The sequence below is a fragment of the Zophobas morio genome, unplaced genomic scaffold, assembly GCF_036711695.1.
Source record: "Zophobas morio isolate AGI-343-1 ecotype UQ-CSIRO unplaced genomic scaffold, CSIRO_AGI_Zmor_V1 ptg000016l, whole genome shotgun sequence".
Classification (NCBI taxonomy): Eukaryota; Metazoa; Arthropoda; class Insecta; order Coleoptera; family Tenebrionidae; genus Zophobas; species Zophobas morio.
In genome coordinates, this window is record NW_026972121.1 from 2,594,918 (window position 1) to 2,615,475 (window position 20,558).

Sequence of the window (20,558 nt, forward strand, 5' to 3'; positions counted from 1 at the left end):
AAGTTTCAATTTTTCGTTCCTTCAATTTTTCGGTTTGCATCAGTTTTTCAATTTGACAATTTTTCAATATTACAGTTTTTCATTTTTCGATTTTTCAGCCTCTCAATTTTTAATTTTTCCCTTTTCCAATTTTTTTGTTTCCGATTTTTATTTTTAATTTTCCCGATTTTTTAATTTTCACTTTTTCGATTTTATATCACAATTTTTCGTTTTTTCATTTCCTTTATTTTTTGTATTTTTCAAATTTTCAGGCCAATTGTCGATTTTCCAATTTTTAAATTTTTCAGTTTGCAGTCTTTGGATTTCTACCCCTTTTTTACTTTTTGCATATTCAATTTTTCGTTTAACTTTAAATTGTTCAAAATTTTCGACAGTTTTATACTTCAATTGTCAACTTTTCTGTTTTAATTTTTCTGTTTTAAAATTTTTCAATTTTTTTTTATTTCTCGATTTATCGAATTCATTTTCAGATGTTTGAATGTTTTGATTTTTCATTTATCCGATTTTTCAATTTTTTTAAATTCTGGAGTTTCGATTTGTCGATTTCTCATTTTTTCGATTTTTGAGTTTTAGGTTTTTGACTTTTTCTTTTTTGATTCTTTGATGTTTGGATTTCCCAATATTTGTTAAACTTTAGATTTTTCAATTTTCGATTGTTTTATACATATTTGCATTTCTGAATTTTTCGAGTTTTCAGTTCTTATATATTTCAATTTTTCTTTATTCCGAATTTTTTATTTTTCGATTTTTCAATTTTTTGATTTTCCCATAAATACAAACGAATTGCAATAACCGGATCATAGTGCCGACGGTCCAGACTTTTTTTATTGCTCTGACTTCCACTTATTGAATAAAACACTACATTTTATTTTGATTTTCGATATAGTAATTCACTTTGGGTTAATTATAAGTTATCTGGATCCCGACAGACTCCATTACTGTACGTCCCTAGGTTATCCTCGATAAGAAAACAAGTTGGAAGTGTTTATGTTTATACATAGGAAGAATCTCACGTAGAAATTAGTTTTATAATTCTGGACGTTTCGAGTAAAAACCTATCTCGGACTCATAAACTACATGTGCAGGACTTACGTTATTTTATTATTTAGTTTTAAATATTTCTAGACATTCTACGATGTCTCGAAATTTGTAAATACAGCAGATAGCGTTAGACATAAATTTACATACCAGGTACAGTTCTGTCCTTATTAGACGCTACTGACGGATCTCGCTTCCATTGATTCTGTCATGAAAGCGAATTCGTGTAAAGTACAGTAAGCGAACACTATTTATACAAAGAGAGAATTGGAAGGATGTTCACGTCAAGGCGATAACATCTATCGTGAGCTCCATCGACCCGTTGTGAAGCCATCATTGATGATATTCAGTTTAAAGTTGCGGCGAGACAAAAATCACCCATGTACCATTTGATTGCTCACGCGAAATTCAGCCACAAATCGTCAATAACTAACGTCAAAGAACGAACTCGCTTTTGAAAGCTCTAATAACGTCACGGCTATCAAAAATCCAGTTGTTGACTTTTCATTTTGACGACGCTATTTTTTACAATTAAATTTGTCTACCAGCGCAATTACCGAGCAGGCGAAATTTGAAATTTCAGCGCTTCTCGTAATTGGGATTAATGTTAAGAATATTAAAAGCGAATCTCTTGGGTTGAATAAGTTTAAATGCTAGGCAAGCTCTGACGCGACGCAAACGTCATTCTGGAAATTCATCAGGCATAAAACATTAATCTTTATACTAAATGTCATGAAGCTGAAATTTATTCACCGTTTGAAACTTGCAAGGACGCTTAAATTCGCTTAATTCTGGCTGGATGTTACTGCAGTGTGAAAGTTCGTATTATACGCTAGCCAATGGACATTTCTTCAGTGACAATTTTTATCAAAAATTGTAGTATATGAATCCGTGTTTAGTTTTATCCTAGACATTTAGCTTGCGTTCGGGAAGTAAAAAGTGGTTTGAAAGTGACAATTTGAATACTTGAATACACATTTTTGCCTCCTGTAACCACCTCTTTCCCTAGCCACCTCTTCGAACTTCTGCTTATCGAGTAATAAAATGTTCTCGGGAAACATGTCGTCCATTTGTGCCACATAACATTCAATTACGGCAATCCATAAATCACCAAAAAAGAAACGCTTCCACCGTTGAAGCAATCAAATAAAACAAAAATCCTGTCTCTAGGACGTCCATAAAGTGTGCAATACTTTGTTGACAATTGGTCGAAAGTTGTTTCGATAGAATTTTAGACAATTTGTGGCAAATTACAAACCCTCTAAGAAAATAGAGGGTGGGTAGGTATAGCTAGAATTTGTTAAAATAAGATTGATTTTGGTAAAAGACTGAATAATTTAAAAAGTAATCACTGGAATGAAGAGAGGGTGGTTGGGTGGGGCTATTGGTTGCTTATAAAAGATTCTATAGGAAGAAGTTAAACTTAGCCCCGCCCACCCACCCACCCGTTCTCTCATTTTTTTTCTTCAGAAATAAGAAATAAATATTATAGCAAATCAGTAGTATTACAAAAAAATTACGATTAACGCTTTTTTTAATAGCCTACGTTCTATTAGCTCCCATTCTTATTTTGCAAAAGAATATATAATTCACCCCGCCCACCCACCCCGCCTTGATTTTGGTAAATGACTGAACAATGTTATGAGTAATCACTGGAATGAAGAGAGGGTGGGCGAGCGCAGTTATTGCTTGCTTATGAAGGATTCCGTAGAAAAAAGTTAGCCCCGCCCACCCACCCGTTCTCTCATTTTTTCTACAGAAATAAGAAATGAATACATATTATAGCAAATGAATAATATAACAAAAAATTACGCTTAACGCTTTTTTTTAACAGTCTACATTCTACTAGTTTCCATTCTCACTTTACAAAAGAACATATAATTCACCCCACCCACCCACCCCGCCTCCATTTCAGTGGTTCACTTTGACTAGTCCGAATGAATGGTGGATCTAAAGTGAAGAGAAATAAAATCGTTGGAATGAGTACAGCATGCGTTGCCTATTTATAAAGAGGGTAAAACCTTTTCGAGGGACCCAACGGTCTGTTTTAAGATTGTAAAACCTTCCAAGTATCTATCTTTGAAGAAAGTGGAACCTTCTCAGGGGTCCCCACTGTCTCTGTCTGAAGAAAGTGAAAGCTTCTCTCTGCCCCACTTTCGAAGAAAGTGAAGCCTTTTCAGGGGTCCCAACTGCCTTTTTTTAAGTATTTGAAACCTCTTCAGTGGTCTCAGCTGCCTATTTTTAAAGAGGGTGATACCTTCCCGAGGGATCCAACTGATTTTTTTTAAGTTCGTAGAACCTTCCCAAAGGCCCCAACTGTCCTTTTTTGAAGAAAGTGAAACCTTCTCAGGGGCCCCAACTGTCTTTTTTTCAAGAAAGTGAAAGCTTCTCTGGGGTCCCACCTGTCTTGTTTTGAATAAAGTAAAGCCTTCTCAGGGGCACAAACTGTCTTTTTTAAGAATGTGGAACCTTCGCAGGGGTCCCAACTGCCCTCTTTTTAAAAAGAGTGAAACCTTTTTGAGGGTCCTAAGTATCTGTTTTAATATTATAAAACCTTCTCTGAGGGTCCAGCTGTCCGTTTTTGAAGAAAGTGAACCCTTCTCAAGGGCTTCAACTGTCTTTTTCAAGTGTGTGAAACCTTCTCAGGGGTCTCAACTACCTATTTTTAAAGAAAATAAATCCTTCTCAAAGGCCCCAGTTCTCTTTTTTTAAAGAAAGTGAAACCTGCTCTGGGGCCCCAAGTGTGTTTCTGTTTTGAAGAAAGTGAACCCTTCTCAAGGGCTCCAACTGTTTTTTTCATGTATGTGAAACCTTCTCAGGGGTCCCAATTGTCCTTTTTTGAAAAAAGTGCTGAAACCTTCTTAGAGGTCCCAACTGTCCATTTTTGAAGGAAGTTAAACCTTCTCAGGGCTCCGACTGTGTTTTCTTAAGAAAGTGAACCCTTCTCAAGGGCTCCAACTGTCTTTTTTAGTTCCCGAGCGTAAGCGAAGCAATTATTTAACCATGTGAAACCTTCTCAGTGAGTTCAACTGCCTATTTATAACGAAGGTAAAACCTTCTCGGGGGACTCAACGAACTATTTTAAGATTGTAAAACCTTCTGAAAAACCTCATTTAAAGTTGCAAACGTTTCTAAAGCCTCTAGGGCTTCCAAAATCTCCCAAAGTCTCTATATCCTCTTCTAAATCTCCAACCTAATCTAAAGTCCCAAAACCCTTAAAGCTTCTAAAGTCTCTACAGTCTATGACGTCTACAAAGACTCTAAGGTCTTCAAGGTCTCCAAAGTCTCTAGAACTTTACTCTCTTTAAGGTCTCTAAGGTTTCTAAAATCTCTAAAGTTTGAAGAGTTTTTAAAGCCTTCCCTAAAGTCGGCAAAGTCTGTAAAACCTCCAAAGTCTCTAAAATCTCTAAAGTATATATCTAAAGTCTCTAAAGCCTCCAAAATCTTTAAAATTTTTGATACCTCTTCCAAAGTGTCCACGTCTCTAAAGTCTCTAAAATACCTAAATGAAGAAAAAATCTTAAAACCTTTAAAGTCGCTTAGGCTCCTGAAGCTCCTGGAATGTCGAGAAGCTCTAAACTCTCTAATTCTCTAAAATCCGTAAGGCAATCTTTAATGTGTAGATTTAAAAAAAAATTGAAATAATACTTGAGTTTCCTAAATGAATTAAAAAAACCTGGAGGTGATTGGGGTTTTAATCTTGAAAGAATTTGAAAAAATCTAAAGCCTGTAGATGTATTCTGAAGCCTTTATATCTTATGAGGCCCTTGAAGTTCCTGAAGTACCTAAAAATCCTAAACCCTCTAGGTTCCCCAAAGCTTCTAGACTACCTAAATCTTCTGCTAACATTTCAAAAATGTCAAAAAGAATTTTGTGGGACTCCAAAGTCCACAAATTTTCAACAGTATTTAAAGTTTCTTTTATAGTCTCAACGTTTCGAAAGTTCATGGAGACCGTAAAGCTTCTGAGGGTCCCAACTGATTTTTTTAAGTTCGTAGAACCTTCTCAAACGCCACAACTGTCTTTTTTGAAGAATGTGAAACCCTCCCTTGGGCCCCAACTGTCTTTTTTTGACGAAAGTGAAATCTTCTCAGGGGTACCAACTGTCTTTTTTTTTAAGCAAGTGAAACCTTCTCTGGGCCCCAAGTGTGTTTCTGTTTTGAAGAAAGTGAACCCTTCTCAAGGGCTCCAACTGATTTTTCATGTATGTGAAACCTTCTCAGGGGTCTCAAATGCCTATTTTTGAAGAGGGTAAAACCTACTTAAAGGCCCCAGTCGTCTTTTTTGAAGAAAGTGAAACCTCCTCAGGGGCTGCGACTGCATTTTTCTTAAGAAAGTGAACCCTTTTCAAGGGCTCCAACTGTCTTATCTACTTCCCGAGCGTACGCGAAGCGAGTATTTAGGCATGGGAAACCTTCTCAGTGGTTTCAACTGCCTATTTATAAAGAAGGTAAACCCTTCTCGGGGGAGCCAACTGACTGTTTTAAGAACGTAAAACTTTCTCAGGGGCACTAACAGTCTTTTCTAGAAGAAAGTAAAACTTTCTCATGGTCCCCTGCTGTCTTTTTTTGAAGAAAGTGGGACCTCCTCTTAGCCCCAACTGTCTTTTTTTTTTAAGCAAGTGAAACCTTCTCAGGGGCCCCAAGTACGTTTTTGTTTTGAAGAAAGTAAACCCTTCTCAAGGACTCCAACTGTTTTTTTCATGTATGTGAAACCTTCTCAGGGATCTCAAATGCCTATTTTTAAAGAGGGTTAAACCTTGTCAAGGGTCCCAATCGTCTTATTTGAAGAAATTGAAACCTTCTCAGGGGTCTCAAATACCTAAATCTAAAGAGGGTAAAACCTTCTCAAGGGTCCCAATCGTCTTATTTCGACGAAAGTGAAACATTCTCAGGGGCAACAACAGTCTTTTTTTAAGTAAGTGAAACCTTCTCTGGGGCCTCAAGTGTGTTTTTGTTTTGAAGAAAGTGAACTCTTCTCAAGGGCTCCTACTGTTTTTTTCATGGATATGAAACCTTCTCAGGGATCTCAAATGTCTTTTTTTGAAGAGGGTAAAACCTTCTCAAGGGCCCCAATGGACTTTTTTTGAAGAAAGTAAACCTTGTCAGAGGCTCCGACTGTGTTTTTCTTAAGAAAGTGAACCATTCTCAAGGGCTCCAACCTTCTTTTTTAATTTCCGAGCGTAAGCGAAGCGAGAGTGTTTAAGCATGTGAAACCTTCTCAGTGGTTTCAAATGCCTAGATTTGAAGAGGGTAAAACCTTCTCAAGGGCCCCAATCGTCTTTTTTTGGACGAAAGTTAAACCTTCTCAGGGGCTCCAACGGTTTTTTTCATGTATGTGAAACCTTCTCAGTGGTCTAAAATGACTATTTGTAAAGAGGGTAAAACCTTCTCAAGGGCCCCAATCGTCATTTTTGGAAGAAAGTGAAACCTTCTCAGGGGCCCCAAGTGTGTTTTTGTTTTGAAGAAAGTAAACCTTTCTCAAGGGCTCCAACTGTTTTTTCATGTATGTAAAACCTTCTCAGGGATCTCAAGTGCCTATTTTTGCATAGGGTAAAACCTTGTCAAGGGTCCCAATCGTCTTTTTTTTAAGAAATTGAAACCTTCTCAGGGGTCACAAATGCCTATATTTGAAGAAGGTAAAACCTTCTGACGGGCCCTAGTCATCTTTTTTCGACGAAAGTGAAACATTCTCTGGGGCACCAACTGTCTTTTTTTTAAGCAAATGAAATCTTCTCTTTGGCCCCAAGTGTATTTTTGTTTTGAAAAATGTGAACCCTTCTCAAATGCTCCGACTGTTTTTTTCATGGATGTGAAACCTTCTCAGGGCTCTAACTGTCTTTTCTACTTTCCGAGCGAAAGCGAAGCGAGTATTTAAGCATGTGAAACCTTTTCAGAGGTTTCAATTACCTATCTATAAAGAAGGTAAAACCTTCTTGAGGGACCCAACTGACTGTTCTAAGACTGTAAAACCTTCTCAGGGGCACTAACAGTCTTTTTTAGAAGAAAGTAAAACCTACTCATGGTCCCCAGCTGTCTTTTTTTGAAGAAAGAGGGACCTCCTCTAGGGCACAACTGTCCTTTTTTTAAGCAAGTGAAACCTTCTCAGGGGCCCCAAGGGTGTTTTTGCTTTGAAGAAAAAAACCCTTCTCAAGGGCTCCAACTGTTCTTTTCATATATGTGAAACCTTCTCAGGGATCTCAAATGTCTATTTTTGAAGAGGATAAAACCTTGTCAAGGGTCCCAATCGTATTTTTTTGAAGAAATTAAAACCTTCCTAGGGGTCCCAAATGCCTATATTTGAAGAGGGTAGAACCTTCTCAAGGGCCCCAATCGTCCTTTTTCAAGAAGAAGATGAAACCTTCTCAGGGGCTCGGACTGTGTTTTCTTAAGAAAGTAAACCCTTCTCAAGGGCTACAACTGTCTTTTTTACTTCCCGAGCGTAAGCGAATCGAGTGTTTAATCATGTAAAACCTTCTCAGTGGTTTCAACTCCCCATTTATAAAAAAAGTAAAATCTTCTCGGGGGACCCAACTGACTGTTTTAAGATTGTAAAACCTTCTCAGGGGCACTAACAGTGTTTTTTAGAAGAAAGTATGACCTTATCATGATCTCCAGCTGTCTTTTTTTGAAGAAAGTGAGACCTTCTAAGGATCCCAACTGTCTTTTTTTATATATATGAAACCTACTCAGGGGTTTCAGCTACATATTTTTAAAGAGGGTGATACCTTCTCGAGGGACCCAACTGATTTTTTAAGTGCGTAGAACCTTCTCAAAGGCCCCAACTGTTTTTTAAGCATATGAAACCTTCCCTTGGGCCCCAACTGTCTTTTTTTGACGAAAGTGAAGTCTTCTCAGGGGCACCAACTGTCTTTTTTTTAAGCAAGTGAAACCTTAAGTGTGCTTTTGTTTTGAAGAAAATGAACCCTCCTCAAGGGCTTCAAGTGTTTTTTTTCATGTATGTAAAACCTTCTTAGGGGTCTCAAATGCCTATTTTTGAGGAGGGTAAAATCTTCTCAAGGGCCTCAATCGACTTTTTTTGAAGAAAGTGAAACCTTCTAAGGAGCTCCCACTGTTTTTTTCATGTATGTGAAACCTTCTGAGGGATCTCAAATGCCTATTTTTGAAGAGGGTAAAACCTTCTCAAGGGCCTCAAACGACTTTGTATGAAGAAAGTGGAACCTCCTCAGGGGCTCCGACTGTGTTTTTCTCAAGAAAGTAAACCCTTCTCAAGAGCTCCAACTGTCTTTTTTGCTTCCCGAGCGTAAACGAATCGAGTGTGTTCTTGTTTTGAAGGAAGTTGTGGTGGTTGGCTTTGCAAGGGACCAGGTATTAACTAATATCTGTTAATATATGCACGTGCAAAGTTCAATATGCGTAAACAAAAGGATGGCGAAAGACGCCGTAGCGAATATAAGTTAATACCTGGTCCCTTGCAAAGCCAACCACCACAGAAGTAAACCCTTCTCAAGGGCTCCAACTGTTTTTTCATGTATGTGAAACTTTCTCAGGGGTCCCAAATGCCTATATTTGAAGAGGGTAAAACCTTCTCAAGGGCCCCAATCGTCTTTTTTCGACGAAAGTTAAACCTTCTCAGGGGCACCAACTGTCTTTTTTTTAAACAAGTGAATCCTTCTCTGGGGCCCCAAGTGTGTTTTTGTTTTGAAGAATGTAAAACCTTCTCAGGGATCTCAAATGCATATTTTTGAAGAGGATAAAACCTTCTCAAGGGCCCCATTCGTCTTTTTTGAAGAAAGTGAGACATTCTCAGGGGCTTCGACTGTGTTTTTCATAAGAAAGTGAACCCTTCTCAAGGGCTCCAACTGTTTTTTTACTTCCTGAGCGTAAGCGAAGCGAGTATTTGAGCATGTGAAACCTTCTCAGTGGTTTCAATTGCCTATTTATAAAGAAGGTAAAACCTTCTCGGGGGATCCAACTGACTGTTTTAAGATTGTAAAATCTTCTCAGAGGCACTAGCAGTCTTTTTTAGAAGAAAGTAAAACCTACTCATTGTCCCCAGCTGTCTTTTTTTGAAGAAAGTGGGACCTCCTCTTGCCTCAACTGTTTTTTTTTTTAAGCAAGTGAAAGCTTCTCGGGGGCCCCAAGTGTGTTTTTGTTTTGAAGAAAATAAACTCTTCTCAAGGGCTCCAACTGTTTTTTCCTTGTATGTGAAACCTTCTCAGAGATCTCAAATGTCTATTTTTGAAGAGGGTAAAACCTTCTCAAGGGTCCCAATCGTTTTTCTCCGACGAAAGTGAAACCTTCTCAGGGGCACCAACTGTCTTTTTTTAAGCAAGTGAAATCTTCTCTGGGGCCCCAAGTGTGTTTTTGTTTTGAAGAAAGTAAAACTTTCTCAAGGGCTCCAACTGTTTTTTCCATATATGTAAAACCTTCTCAGGGATCTCAAATGTCAATTTTTGAAGAGGGTAAAACCTTGTCAAGGGTGCCAATCGTCTTATTTGAAAAAATTGAAACCTTCTCAGGGTTCTCAAATGCCTAAATTTGAAGAGGGTAAAACCTTCTCAAGGGCCCCAGTCGTCTTTTTTCGACGAAAGTGAAACCTCCTCAGAGGCACCAACTATCTTTTTTTAAGCAAGTGAAACCTCCTCAGGGACCCCAAGTGGGTTTTTGTTTTGAAGAAGGTAAATCCTTCTCAAGGGCTCCAACTGTTTTTTCCTTGTATGTGAAACCTTCTCAGAGATCTCAAATGCCTATTTTTGAAGAGGATAAAACCTTGTCAAGGGCCCCAATCGTTTTTTTCCGACGAAAGTGAAACCTTCTCAGGGGCACCAACTGTCTTTTTTTAAGCAAGTGAAACCTTCTCAACGGCCCCAAGTGTGTTTTTCTTTTGAAGAAAGTAAAACCTTCTCAAGGGCTCCAACTGTTTTTTCCATATATGTAAAACCTTCTCAGGGATCTCAAATGTCAATTTTTGAAGAGGGTAAAACCTTGTCAAGGGTCCCAATCGTCTTATTTAAAAAAATTGAAACCTTCTCAGGGTTCTCAAATGCCTAAATTTCAAGAGGGTAAAACCTTCTCAAGGGCCCCAGTTGTCTTTTTTCGACGAAAATGAAACCTCCTCAGAGGCACCAACTATCTTTTTTTAAGCAAGTGAAACCTTCTCAGGGACCCCAAGTGGGTTTGTGTTTTGAAGAAGGTAAATCCTTCTCAAGGGCTCCAACTGTTTTTTCATGTATGTGAAACCTTGTCAAGGGTCCCAATCGTCGTTTTTTGAAGAAAGTAAACCTTCTCAGAGGCTCCGACTGTGTTTTTCTTAAGAAAGTGAACCCTTCTCAAGGGCTCCAACTGTCTTTTTTACATCCCGAGCATAAGCGAAGCGAGTATTTAAACATGTGAAACCTTCGCAGTGATTTCAACTGCCTATATTTAAGGAAGGTAAAACCTTCTCGGGGGACCCAACTGACTGTTTTAAGATTGTAAAACCTTCTCAGGGGCACTATCAGTCTTTTTTAGAAGAAAATAAAACCTACTGATGGTCCCCAGCTGTTTTTTTTTTAAGAAAGTTAAACCTACTCATGGTCCCCAGCTGTCTTTTTTTATGAAGAAACTGAAACTTTTTCAGAGGTACTAACTTTTTAAGTATGTGAAACCTTCTCATGGACCCCAACTGTTGAAATGAAGAGCGGGAGGGTGGGCGGGGTTATTGCTTGCTTATAAATGACTCAGCGCGAAAAAGTTAAACTTAGCCCCTTCCACCCACCCGTTCTGTCAGTTTTTTCTTCAGAAATAAATACTTTAGCAAATAAGTAGTATAACAAAAAAATGCGATTAACGCTTTCTTTTAAATAGCGTATGTTCTATTAGTTCCCATTCTCACTTTACAAAAGAACATATAATATAATAAAAAAAAGGGTGGGTGGGCGGGGCTAGAACTTGCTAAGAGAGAACTAAGCAATATTAAGAATAGTCACTGGAACGAAAAAGGGGTGGGTAAAACTGAATTAGACAAATTTCGGTTATCGTTTTACGATATACATAATAGTCTTAATATAAATACAAACTTTAACAACATTTGGCCCGGTACTTTCTGAGATTATCTGTCTAATAAAAATCTGGGTACGGCAGACAGACGGACAGACAAACAGGCGGAAACTCTTCGTAAAATGTATACGACTAGGCAACGTAAAAATATTCAAACCAGGCGTCAAAGAAAATAACCCCGAAATCTCGGACAAGACACTTTCAGAAATTCAAACCCTCGTGATCGATCCCCCTAAACCACGTCTAAACTAAAATCTTGTTAACACCGACATGTGTTTCCTTTAAACCCCACGCCGACTACAAATTGCAGTTTTTTCCGCAAGTCTGGAAAATCTAGTTACAGCTTTATAAAAGCACAGTTCCAATTAGTGGAACGTCACAGCCCTGGGTGTCACAACCAGCGGACTTCATTACGAGATCGTAATCAAAGTGATTTACAACGCAATATTGATACCTCATGCACAAAGTCAGAGCTCCATGTCAGCAACACAAAGTAACAACAATTCGAGCTTCATTTAAGAACCAAACACGAAACACCTAATTCCATTTACCAATTAATTTAGATACAATTAAGTTCAAAGCTGCTACCATTTATGACGAAACCCAACCTTCAAGACTAACTGTCGAATCGCTATTTAGGGACGAACGTTTCTCAGCTATCGATTGTACGATAAATTATTCTTCAGATCATCGTCCTGGAAATTTCATGAGATAGAAGCCGATAATTTATTTTAGTTCTGCGGCCGTTGCCAGGAGTTTCGCCCGATCGAACAGGTGTAGTATTTGACGGAGTAACGGTTACAATTCGCCGTTGGACTAATCCTGTCTTTGTTACATTTTTACACGGGACTTCGTCTAATTAGCAATTAGTGCACTGCTTTCATCAGAGAAAATAAGCGTCTTAGCTCCCCGGAGCCTTGTTCACGTAATATCAAAGCACACCTTCTTTCAATTAATTTTGCTCCATATTTGTACCCGGAAATACCTCGACACTTGTTATTACGGCCGGCCGTGCAGATTTATCAGCGTTTTATCAGCGATACGCGAGTCAAAGCTATATCAGAATTACATATTTCCATGGAATATTAATAATGCAGCGAAAGCCACGAAATCATGTTCCTATTTTTATAAAGTTAAAAGAACGAGACAAAAGATAGAGCCGGAAAGGATCGATAAATAAAGTTGGCGAACGTTGCGAAAAGTAGCAGTCCTCAACATCAACAGTTTTACAACCGAAACACGACATAAATCCCGAAATGTCACGTGGCAGGAAAATCCTTCGGTTATTAATGACAGCCTTATCAAATAGATAACAGTAATAACGGGCGATCGATAGGATGATGAATTTGCAAGTAGATTTGTTGCAGGGCGATTTTGTACCATGGGAAGGGTTTGGGACCAGAGATAGGTGTCAAAAGTTGGTCGAAGGTTGCTTCGAGAGAACTTCCCGCGCCTCAAAGTACAGTCCACAAACTTCACTTCTTTGAAAGTTTGTAACATTTTTTGCGGTTTTTGTTCTCGGATAAATTCTATTGATTAAAGTTTTTCAATTCTTCAATTTTACATTGTAAAATTTTTCAAATTTCCATAATAATAATAATAAGAAGAAGAAGAAGTTTATTGCTCAACAGGTTTCCCTAATTACAGGACAAAATATAAGTATGAAATGATTTGAGTTACTCGAGGTCTCAATTTTTAATTTTTTTATTTTCTTTATTACCAAATTTTTCGATTTTTCAACATTCCGATTTGATATTTTTTTGGTTTTTCAATTTCAAATTATTCAAATTTTCATTTTTTTCAATTCTTCGTTTGTTTTTCATTTTCTTATTTTTTGAAATTAGTCGATATTTCAAAGTTCCGATTTTATATTTTTCTTGTTTCTTCAATTTTTAGATTATGCAATTTTTCAATAATACAATTTTTCAATTTAAAATTTCTCAATTTCAATTTTCATTTTTCCAATTTTTCCGTTTTCACAATGATCTGTTTTTATAATTTCTCTCTTTTTCAGTATAAAGTTTTTAAATTTTTGGACTTTTCAATTTTTAATTTCTTCAATTCTTTGATTTCAAATTTTTTGTTTCGGTTTTTTATTTTCTTTATTTTTTTCAATTATTCGACTTTTTAATTTTTTGTTTTTCCAATGTTTCGTTTCTTAAATTTTTCGATTGGTGATTTTCAATTTTTCATTTTTCTTGTTTCTCCAATTTCTAGATTTTGCAATTTTTCGATTTAAAATTTCTCGACGTTTCAAATTTTAATTTTTCAATTTTTCGTTTTCTATTTTTTTTTAATTCTTCAATAGCCTGATTTTATAATTTCTCTTTTTTCAGTATGGACTTTTTCAATTTTTGGATTTTTCAAATTTTTCGTTTCGGTTTTTTATTTTCTTTATTTTTCATTTATTCGATTTTTCGATGTTTCGATTTTATAATTTTTTGTTTTTTCCAATATTTCGTTCCTTAAATTTTTGGATTTGCGATTTTTCAATTTTTCATTTTTCTTGTTTATTCAATTTTTAGATTATGAAATTTTTTGAATTAAACTTTCTCGAGTTTTCAATTTTCATTTTTCCAATTTTTCAATTGAGTATTTTATTTCTTTTTTTTTTGGTTTTTGGACAGTCTGATATTATAATTTCTCTTTTTTTTTCAAAATAAAAATTTTCAATTTTTGGATTTTCCAAATTTTCATTTCTTCAATTTTTCAATTCAGAATTTTTCCATTTCGGGTTTTTGTTTTCTTTATTGTTTCAGTTATTCGATTTTTCGATGTTAAGATTTCATAATTTGTTTCCTTTCAACTTTTCTTTTCTTAAATTTTTCGATTTGTTATTTCTTCAATTTTTCGATTTGGAATTTTGTGTTTCGGTTTCATAGTTTCTTTATTTTTTCAGTTATTCGATTTTTTAATGTTTCGATTTTATATTTTTCTGTATTTTCAATTTCAATTAATTCAATTTTTCGTTTTTCTTATTTCTTCAATTTTTAGGTAATGCAATTTTTCGATTCAGTTTTCAATTTCTTATAGTTTTCTTTTTTTTCGTTTTTTCGATGGTCTGATTTAATAATTTCTCTTTTTTTTTTTCAATGTGATATTTTTCAATTTTTCATTTGTTGTATTTTCCGATTTGCAATTTTTCGTTTTGGTTTTTTATAGTCTTTATTTTTTCATTTACTCGAATTTATTTTTTCATTTACTCGAATTTTCAATGTTTCGATTTTATAATTGTTTGTTTTATCAATTTTTCGATTTGCGATTTTTCAATTTAAAATTTTTCTTGTTTATTCAATTTTTAGATTATGAAATTTTTCGATTTAGACGTTCTCGAGGTTTCAATTTTCATTTTTCCAATTTTTCAATTGAGTATTTTATTTCTTTTTTTTTGGTTTTTGGACAATCTGATATTATAATTTCTCTTTTTTTTTTTCAAAATAAAAATTTTCAATTTTTGGATTTTCCAAATTTTCATTTCTTCAATTTTTAATTCAGAATTTTTCCATTTCGGGTTTTTGTTTTCTTTATTTTTTCAGTCATTCGATTTTTCGATGTTACGATTTTATAATTTGTTTCCTTTCAACTTTTCTTTTCTTAAATTTTTCGATTTGTTGTTTCTTCAATTTTTAGATTTAGGAATTTTTCGATTTCAAATTTCTTGACGCGTCAAGTTTTAATTATTTAATTTTCTGTTTTAGTTTTTTCATTGTCTTTTTAATTCCCGAGCGTAAGCAAAGGAAGTATTGTAATCGAGTCCGTCGGCCGACTCTCTACTTTTACGTTTTCTCGATCTTTCATGATCCCTAGAAGACGAAGAAATAGGTCTCCCATTTCCGTCTGTCTGTCTGTCTGTCTGTCCGTCTGTCCGTCCGTCTGTCCGTCCGTCTGTCCGTCTGTCCGTCTGTCCGTCTGTCCGTCTGTCCGTCTGCCGTCCCGGATTTTTATTAGACAGATAATCTCCGAAAGTACTGGACCGATTGTTGTGAAATTTTGTACTTATATTACTTATCTAATCATCCCCACCACTAATGCGATGACGTCACTTCAAAATTGTACATAGTAAATGGGTTTTCAATTGTATAAAATAACATAGTCCTACACATGTAGTTTACAACTCCGAACTGACTTTTCACCCGAAACGTCCAGATTTTTGGAAAAAAAATCAAAATTATAAAACAACATTTTGAAATTTAATTTTTAATCTGCTAACCAGAATGCTTTGAAATGTTGCAGATGTTTTAAGACTATAAAGAGCATCATAAGTCTTTAGTCAAAAAATATTTGCTTATCCCCTCCAAAAACTTGATGACGTCAGCTCAAAAGTTTGTGGAATAAATCATATCTAAAATGTACAAAATATGATGAGTCTGTACTTGTGATCTATCACTCCATTCATATTTTTTGGATTTGCATATACAGGGTGACTCAAAAAAATTAATGAATGCGTAAATATATTTTATTGATTTAATCAGGAACTACAAAACCGAATGCTCTGAAATCTTGCAGATGTTTTAAGGTCATAAAGAGCATAATAAATGTTTAGTCAAAATATATTTGCTTATCCCCTCCAAAAAATTGATGACGTCAGCTCAAAAGTTTGCCGAATAAATCCTATCTAAACTGTACAAAATATGATGAGTCTGTACTTGTAATTTATCACTCCATTCATATTTTTTGGATTTGCATATACAGGGTGACTCAAAAAAATTAATGAATGCGTAAATTTATTTTTTTGATTTAATCATGAACTGTAAAATCGAATGCTTTGAAATCTTGCGGATGTTTTAAGGTTATAAAGAGCATAATAAATGTTTAGTCAAAATACATTTGCTTATCCCCTCCAAACAATTGATGACGTCAGCTCGAAAGTTTGCCGAATAAATCCTATCTAAACTGTACAAAATATGATGAGTCTGTACTTGTGATTTATCACTCCATTGATTTTTTTTTTTGGATTTGCATATACAGGGTGACTCAAAAAAATTAATGAATGCGTAAATTTATTTTATTGATTTACTCAGGAACTACAAAACCGAATTCTTTGAAATCCACTGCGAAAAAAAAAACATAATAGGCATGCAGTCGTCACGTTTCCGACAGCGAGGGAAGTACTGTCTAAACTCTTTAGACCAAATTTTTAATTTTTTTCGATTTTTCAATGTTTCGATTTAACACTTTTTTTGTATTTTCTGGTTCAATTTATTAAATTTTTGGTTTTTCAATTTTACGATTTGCGGTTTTCAATTTTTTATTTTTCTTGTTTCTTCAATTTTTTAAATTTTGCAATTTTTCGGTTTAACCTTTCTCGAACTTTTAATTTTTATTTTGTCAATTTTTCGTCCAGTTTCTTCATTGTCTTTTTACTTCCCGAGCGTAAGCAAAGGAAGTATTGTAATCGAGTCCGTCGGCCGACTCTCTACTTTTACGTTTTCTCGATCTTTCATGACCCCTAGAAGACGAAGAAATAGGTCTCCCATTTCCGTCTGTCTGTCCGTCTGTCCGTCTGTCCGTCTGTCCGTCTGTCCGTCTGTCCGTCTGTCCGTCTGTCCGTCTGTCCGTCTGTCCGTCTGTTGTCACGGATTTTTATTAGACAGATAATCTCCGAAAGTACTCGACCGATTGTTGTGAAATTTTGTACTTATATTAAGAATATCATGTAGATGGTAAAACGCTAACCAAAATTTGTCGAATCATCCCCACCACTAAAGCGATGACGTCACTTCAAAATTGTACATAGTAAATGGGTTTTCAATTGTATAAAATAACATAGTCCTACACATGTAGTTTACAACTCTGAATCGACTTTTCACCCGAAACGTCCAGATTTTTGGAAAAAAAATCAAAATTATAAAACAACATTTTGAAATTTAATTTTTAATCTGCTAACCAGAATGCTTTGAAATGTTGCAGATGTTTTAAGGCTATAAAGAGCATCATAAATCTTTAGTCAAAAAATATTTGCTTATCCCCTCCAAAAACTTGATGACGTCAGCTCAAAAGTTTGTGGAATAAATCATATCTAAAATGTACAAAATATGATGAGTCTGTACTTGTGAACTATCACTCCATTAATATTTTTTGGATTTGCATATACAGGGTGACTCAAAAAAATTAATGAATGCGTAAATATATTTTATTGATTTAATCAGGAACTACAAAACCGAATGCTCTGAAATCTTGCAGATGTTTTAAGGTCATAAAGAGCATAATAAATGTTTAGTCAAAATATATTTGCTTATCCCCTCCAAAAACTTGATGACGTCAGCTCGAAAGTTTGCCGAATAAATCATATCTAAAATGTACAAAATATGATGAGCCTGTACTTGTCATTTATCACTCCATTCATATTTTTTGGATTTGCATATACAGAGTGACTCAAAAAAATTAATGAATGCGTAAATTTATTTTATTGATTTAATCAGGAACTATAAAACCGAATGCTTTGAAATCTTGCAGATGTTTTAAGGTTATAAAGAGCATAATAAATTTTTAGTCAAAATATATTTGGTTATCTTCTACAAAAAACTGATGACGTCAGCTCAAAAGTTTTCCGAATAAATCGTATCTAAAATGTACAAAATATGATGAGTCTGTACTTGTGATTTATCATTCCATTCATATTTTTGGATTTGCATATGCAGGGTGACTCAAAAAATTAATGAAGGCGTGAATTTATTTTATCGATTTAATCAGGAATTACAAAACCGAATGCTTTGAAATCTTGGGAATATTTTAAAGTTATTATAAGCATGGTAAACTTTTGTTCAAAATGTATTTGTTCATCCCTCCTAAAAAAATTGATGACGTCACCCTTAAATTTTGCTGAATAAATCCTATCTAAAATGCAAAAAATATGATGAGTTTGTACTTGTGATTTATCATTCCATTCATATTTTTTAGATTTTCTTAAGAGGTGGTTCAAAAAAATTAATGAAGTCAATTTATTTTATTGATTAAATTAAAGGCAACACTTATTATTAGTATTACACCCCAACCAACCCAATTTGGTAGACACAAAATTTGTTAAAGGAAAAACTCGGTTGAAACATAAGGGTAGCACGCTTATTTACATCGACTTTAACATTACAGACCTGCATTTGTTTTATGCGTTCACTTGATTCCGCGAATGTGAAATAGACATGTTTATAATCAACCAATTGTGAATTTCACCGTCAAGAATTGAAATAAAACCCAATGTTTTATATAATAAGCGGAAGTCGAAGTAATAAAACCGACGGTCGTTTTGTTTACAGTTTCTGTGTTTGGCTCTCACGTATGCTGTTACGCCTGTCATCTTAAATTAACAATGTTTATACATACACGATTTTCAGTTGCCTCTGATACGTAGGTATACGTGAGTAAATTGTTTCGTTATTTTATTGATTATTACAAATCAATATTCAAACGACCCAATTCATTTTCCCGAAAATTTGAGAATATAATAATTTTATTCTTAGTATTACACTACATCTATCCCAACTGATATACGTGTCCTTGCAAAAATGTTGATGACGTCATCGCAATTTTTTTTTTAAATTCCCACTACAAAAATATAATGAGAAAAAAAAACACAATAGGCATGCAGTCGTCAAGTTTCCGACAGCGAGGGAAGTACTGTCTAAACTCTTTAGACCAATTTTTTTCTTTTTTTTCTTTGATGTTTCAATGGTCTGATTTTATAATTTCTCTTTTTTTTTAATATGAAGTTTTTCAATTTTTGGTTTCTTCAATTTTTCGATTTGCAATTTTCCGTTTCGATTTTTTATTTTCTTTATTTTTCAGTTAATCGAATTTTCGACTTTATAACTTTTTATTTGTTTTTTCAATTTTTCGTTTCTTAAAATTTTCGATTTGCGATTTTTCAATTTTTCGTTTTTCTTGTTTCCTCAATTTTTATATTTTGCAACTTTTCGTTTTAAAATTTTTGAAAATTTCAATTTTTAATTTTCAGTTTTTCGATTCTTCAATTTTTCTTTTCTTCAAATTTTTCAAAATAGACAGCTTGCCACAAAAAGAAACCTTATCAGCTGAACCTGAACATTCTACGATCAATGCCAAGAATGATAACAAGAAACAGCAAAAACATGAAACCAGCAAAAAACTAATAAAAGTCAATGAACGAAAAGTAAACAAACAGCAAAATAACGACTACATCGAAACTCCGTCGGAAAGACTCCTCCTGCATGATGACAAGGCTTCTGACAATAGTCGCTCTCCTGGGGAAGATAATTCCAACAGTACCTGGACAATGGTGAAAAGGAAGAAACATCCGAAGCAAAGCAATGCCACTACAGCGGTAACAGGCCTGAAAGAGATTTCATCGATTACAGTTGCACCCAAGAAAGCATTTCTTTATGTCAGCAGACTATCCCCAGGCACTAAACCGGAAAGTATGGTTGATCTTCTCAAAGCTGATTTCCCTGAGGTACAGTGCGAAGAACCAAATTTCCACAACATTATGCTTCTTTCAAAATAATAATCGACCTGCTCAACTATGAGAGAGCTATGGATCCAACAATCTGGCCGTATGGCATCTACGTCACGAGGTTTTTTCAGAAAAAAAGTCAAACAAACAAAACAACCTAACACTAAGTAATGAAATTTCATGTACTCCAAATATAAGTATAGAACTAACAAATACAAATAACAACTTAACTCCAAACTGTAACCAAATAACTCACACCTGCCTAACTCTTTTTCACTTAAATATAATATCAGTCCGAAATAAAATAAATGAATTTGAAATGTTACTAGTTGATAGAAATTTTAGTTTAATTTGTCTCACCGAACATTGGTTAACAGCGGACGAAGTGAATATACTAAATATTGAGAATTACAGCACTGCATCAGCTTTTTGTCGGAAAAATTACAAAGGTGGTGGTGTTATGTTATTAATAAGACCGAATATTGAATTTAACAAAATTTCGAATGTAGATAAAATAAGTATAGAGAAACAGTGTGAACTTACAGCTATATATGTTTATGATATTAAAACTATTGTTGTAGGCGTATACAGGTCTCCTTCTGGTGATTTCAGGCTGTTCCTACATACATTAGAAAATGCTTTAAAAGGTATTCATAAAAAGCGCATCATCCTTCTCGGTGACTTTAATGTTCACTTTCAAGTTGAGCCTGGGACTGCTGCAGACGTAACTCAAAATATAGGTAAGTTAAAGCTAGCTACTGCCCTCTGTGACATGTTCGCCACTTATGGCTTCACACGACTAATTACATCCCCAACACGAAAAGATAACTGTATTGACAATATATTTACTAATTTTAACAGTAATGAAGACATACAAACGGATATCTTAAGATGCCATCTGTCAGATCACGATGGTCAAACCGTACAAGTACCATATATGAAGACAACAAAAAATGAAAATAACAAAAAAATATATAGGCCTATAACTAAGAAAGGTAAACTTATTTTTTATAATTTAGTAGAAACTGTGACATGGCATTTCATTAATGACTTAAACATCACCGCTAATTCTAAATTTGACTTATTTATCTCTA

The 20,558-nt window shown here is 34.7% G+C and overlaps 1 protein-coding gene and 1 long non-coding RNA gene across 3 annotated transcripts in view; both read right to left on the reverse strand.

The window, feature by feature from the left end:
• LOC135129756 (protein unc-13 homolog A-like) overlaps positions 1 to 20,558 on the reverse strand; it is a 217,625-nt gene that overhangs the window by 153,259 nt on the left and 43,808 nt on the right. The gene's annotated exons all lie outside the window — the stretch shown is intronic.
• On the reverse strand, positions 5,617 to 12,843 carry LOC135129573 (uncharacterized). 2 transcript variants are annotated; one of them, XR_010280607.1, is made up of 3 exons: positions 8,716 to 12,843; positions 6,360 to 6,856; positions 5,617 to 6,029 (listed from the first exon to the last, which is right to left on the reverse strand). It is a non-coding gene; the product is annotated as an uncharacterized LOC135129573 (long non-coding RNA). The 2 variants fall into 2 exon arrangements; XR_010280606.1 differs by having other exon boundaries at positions 5,617 to 6,856.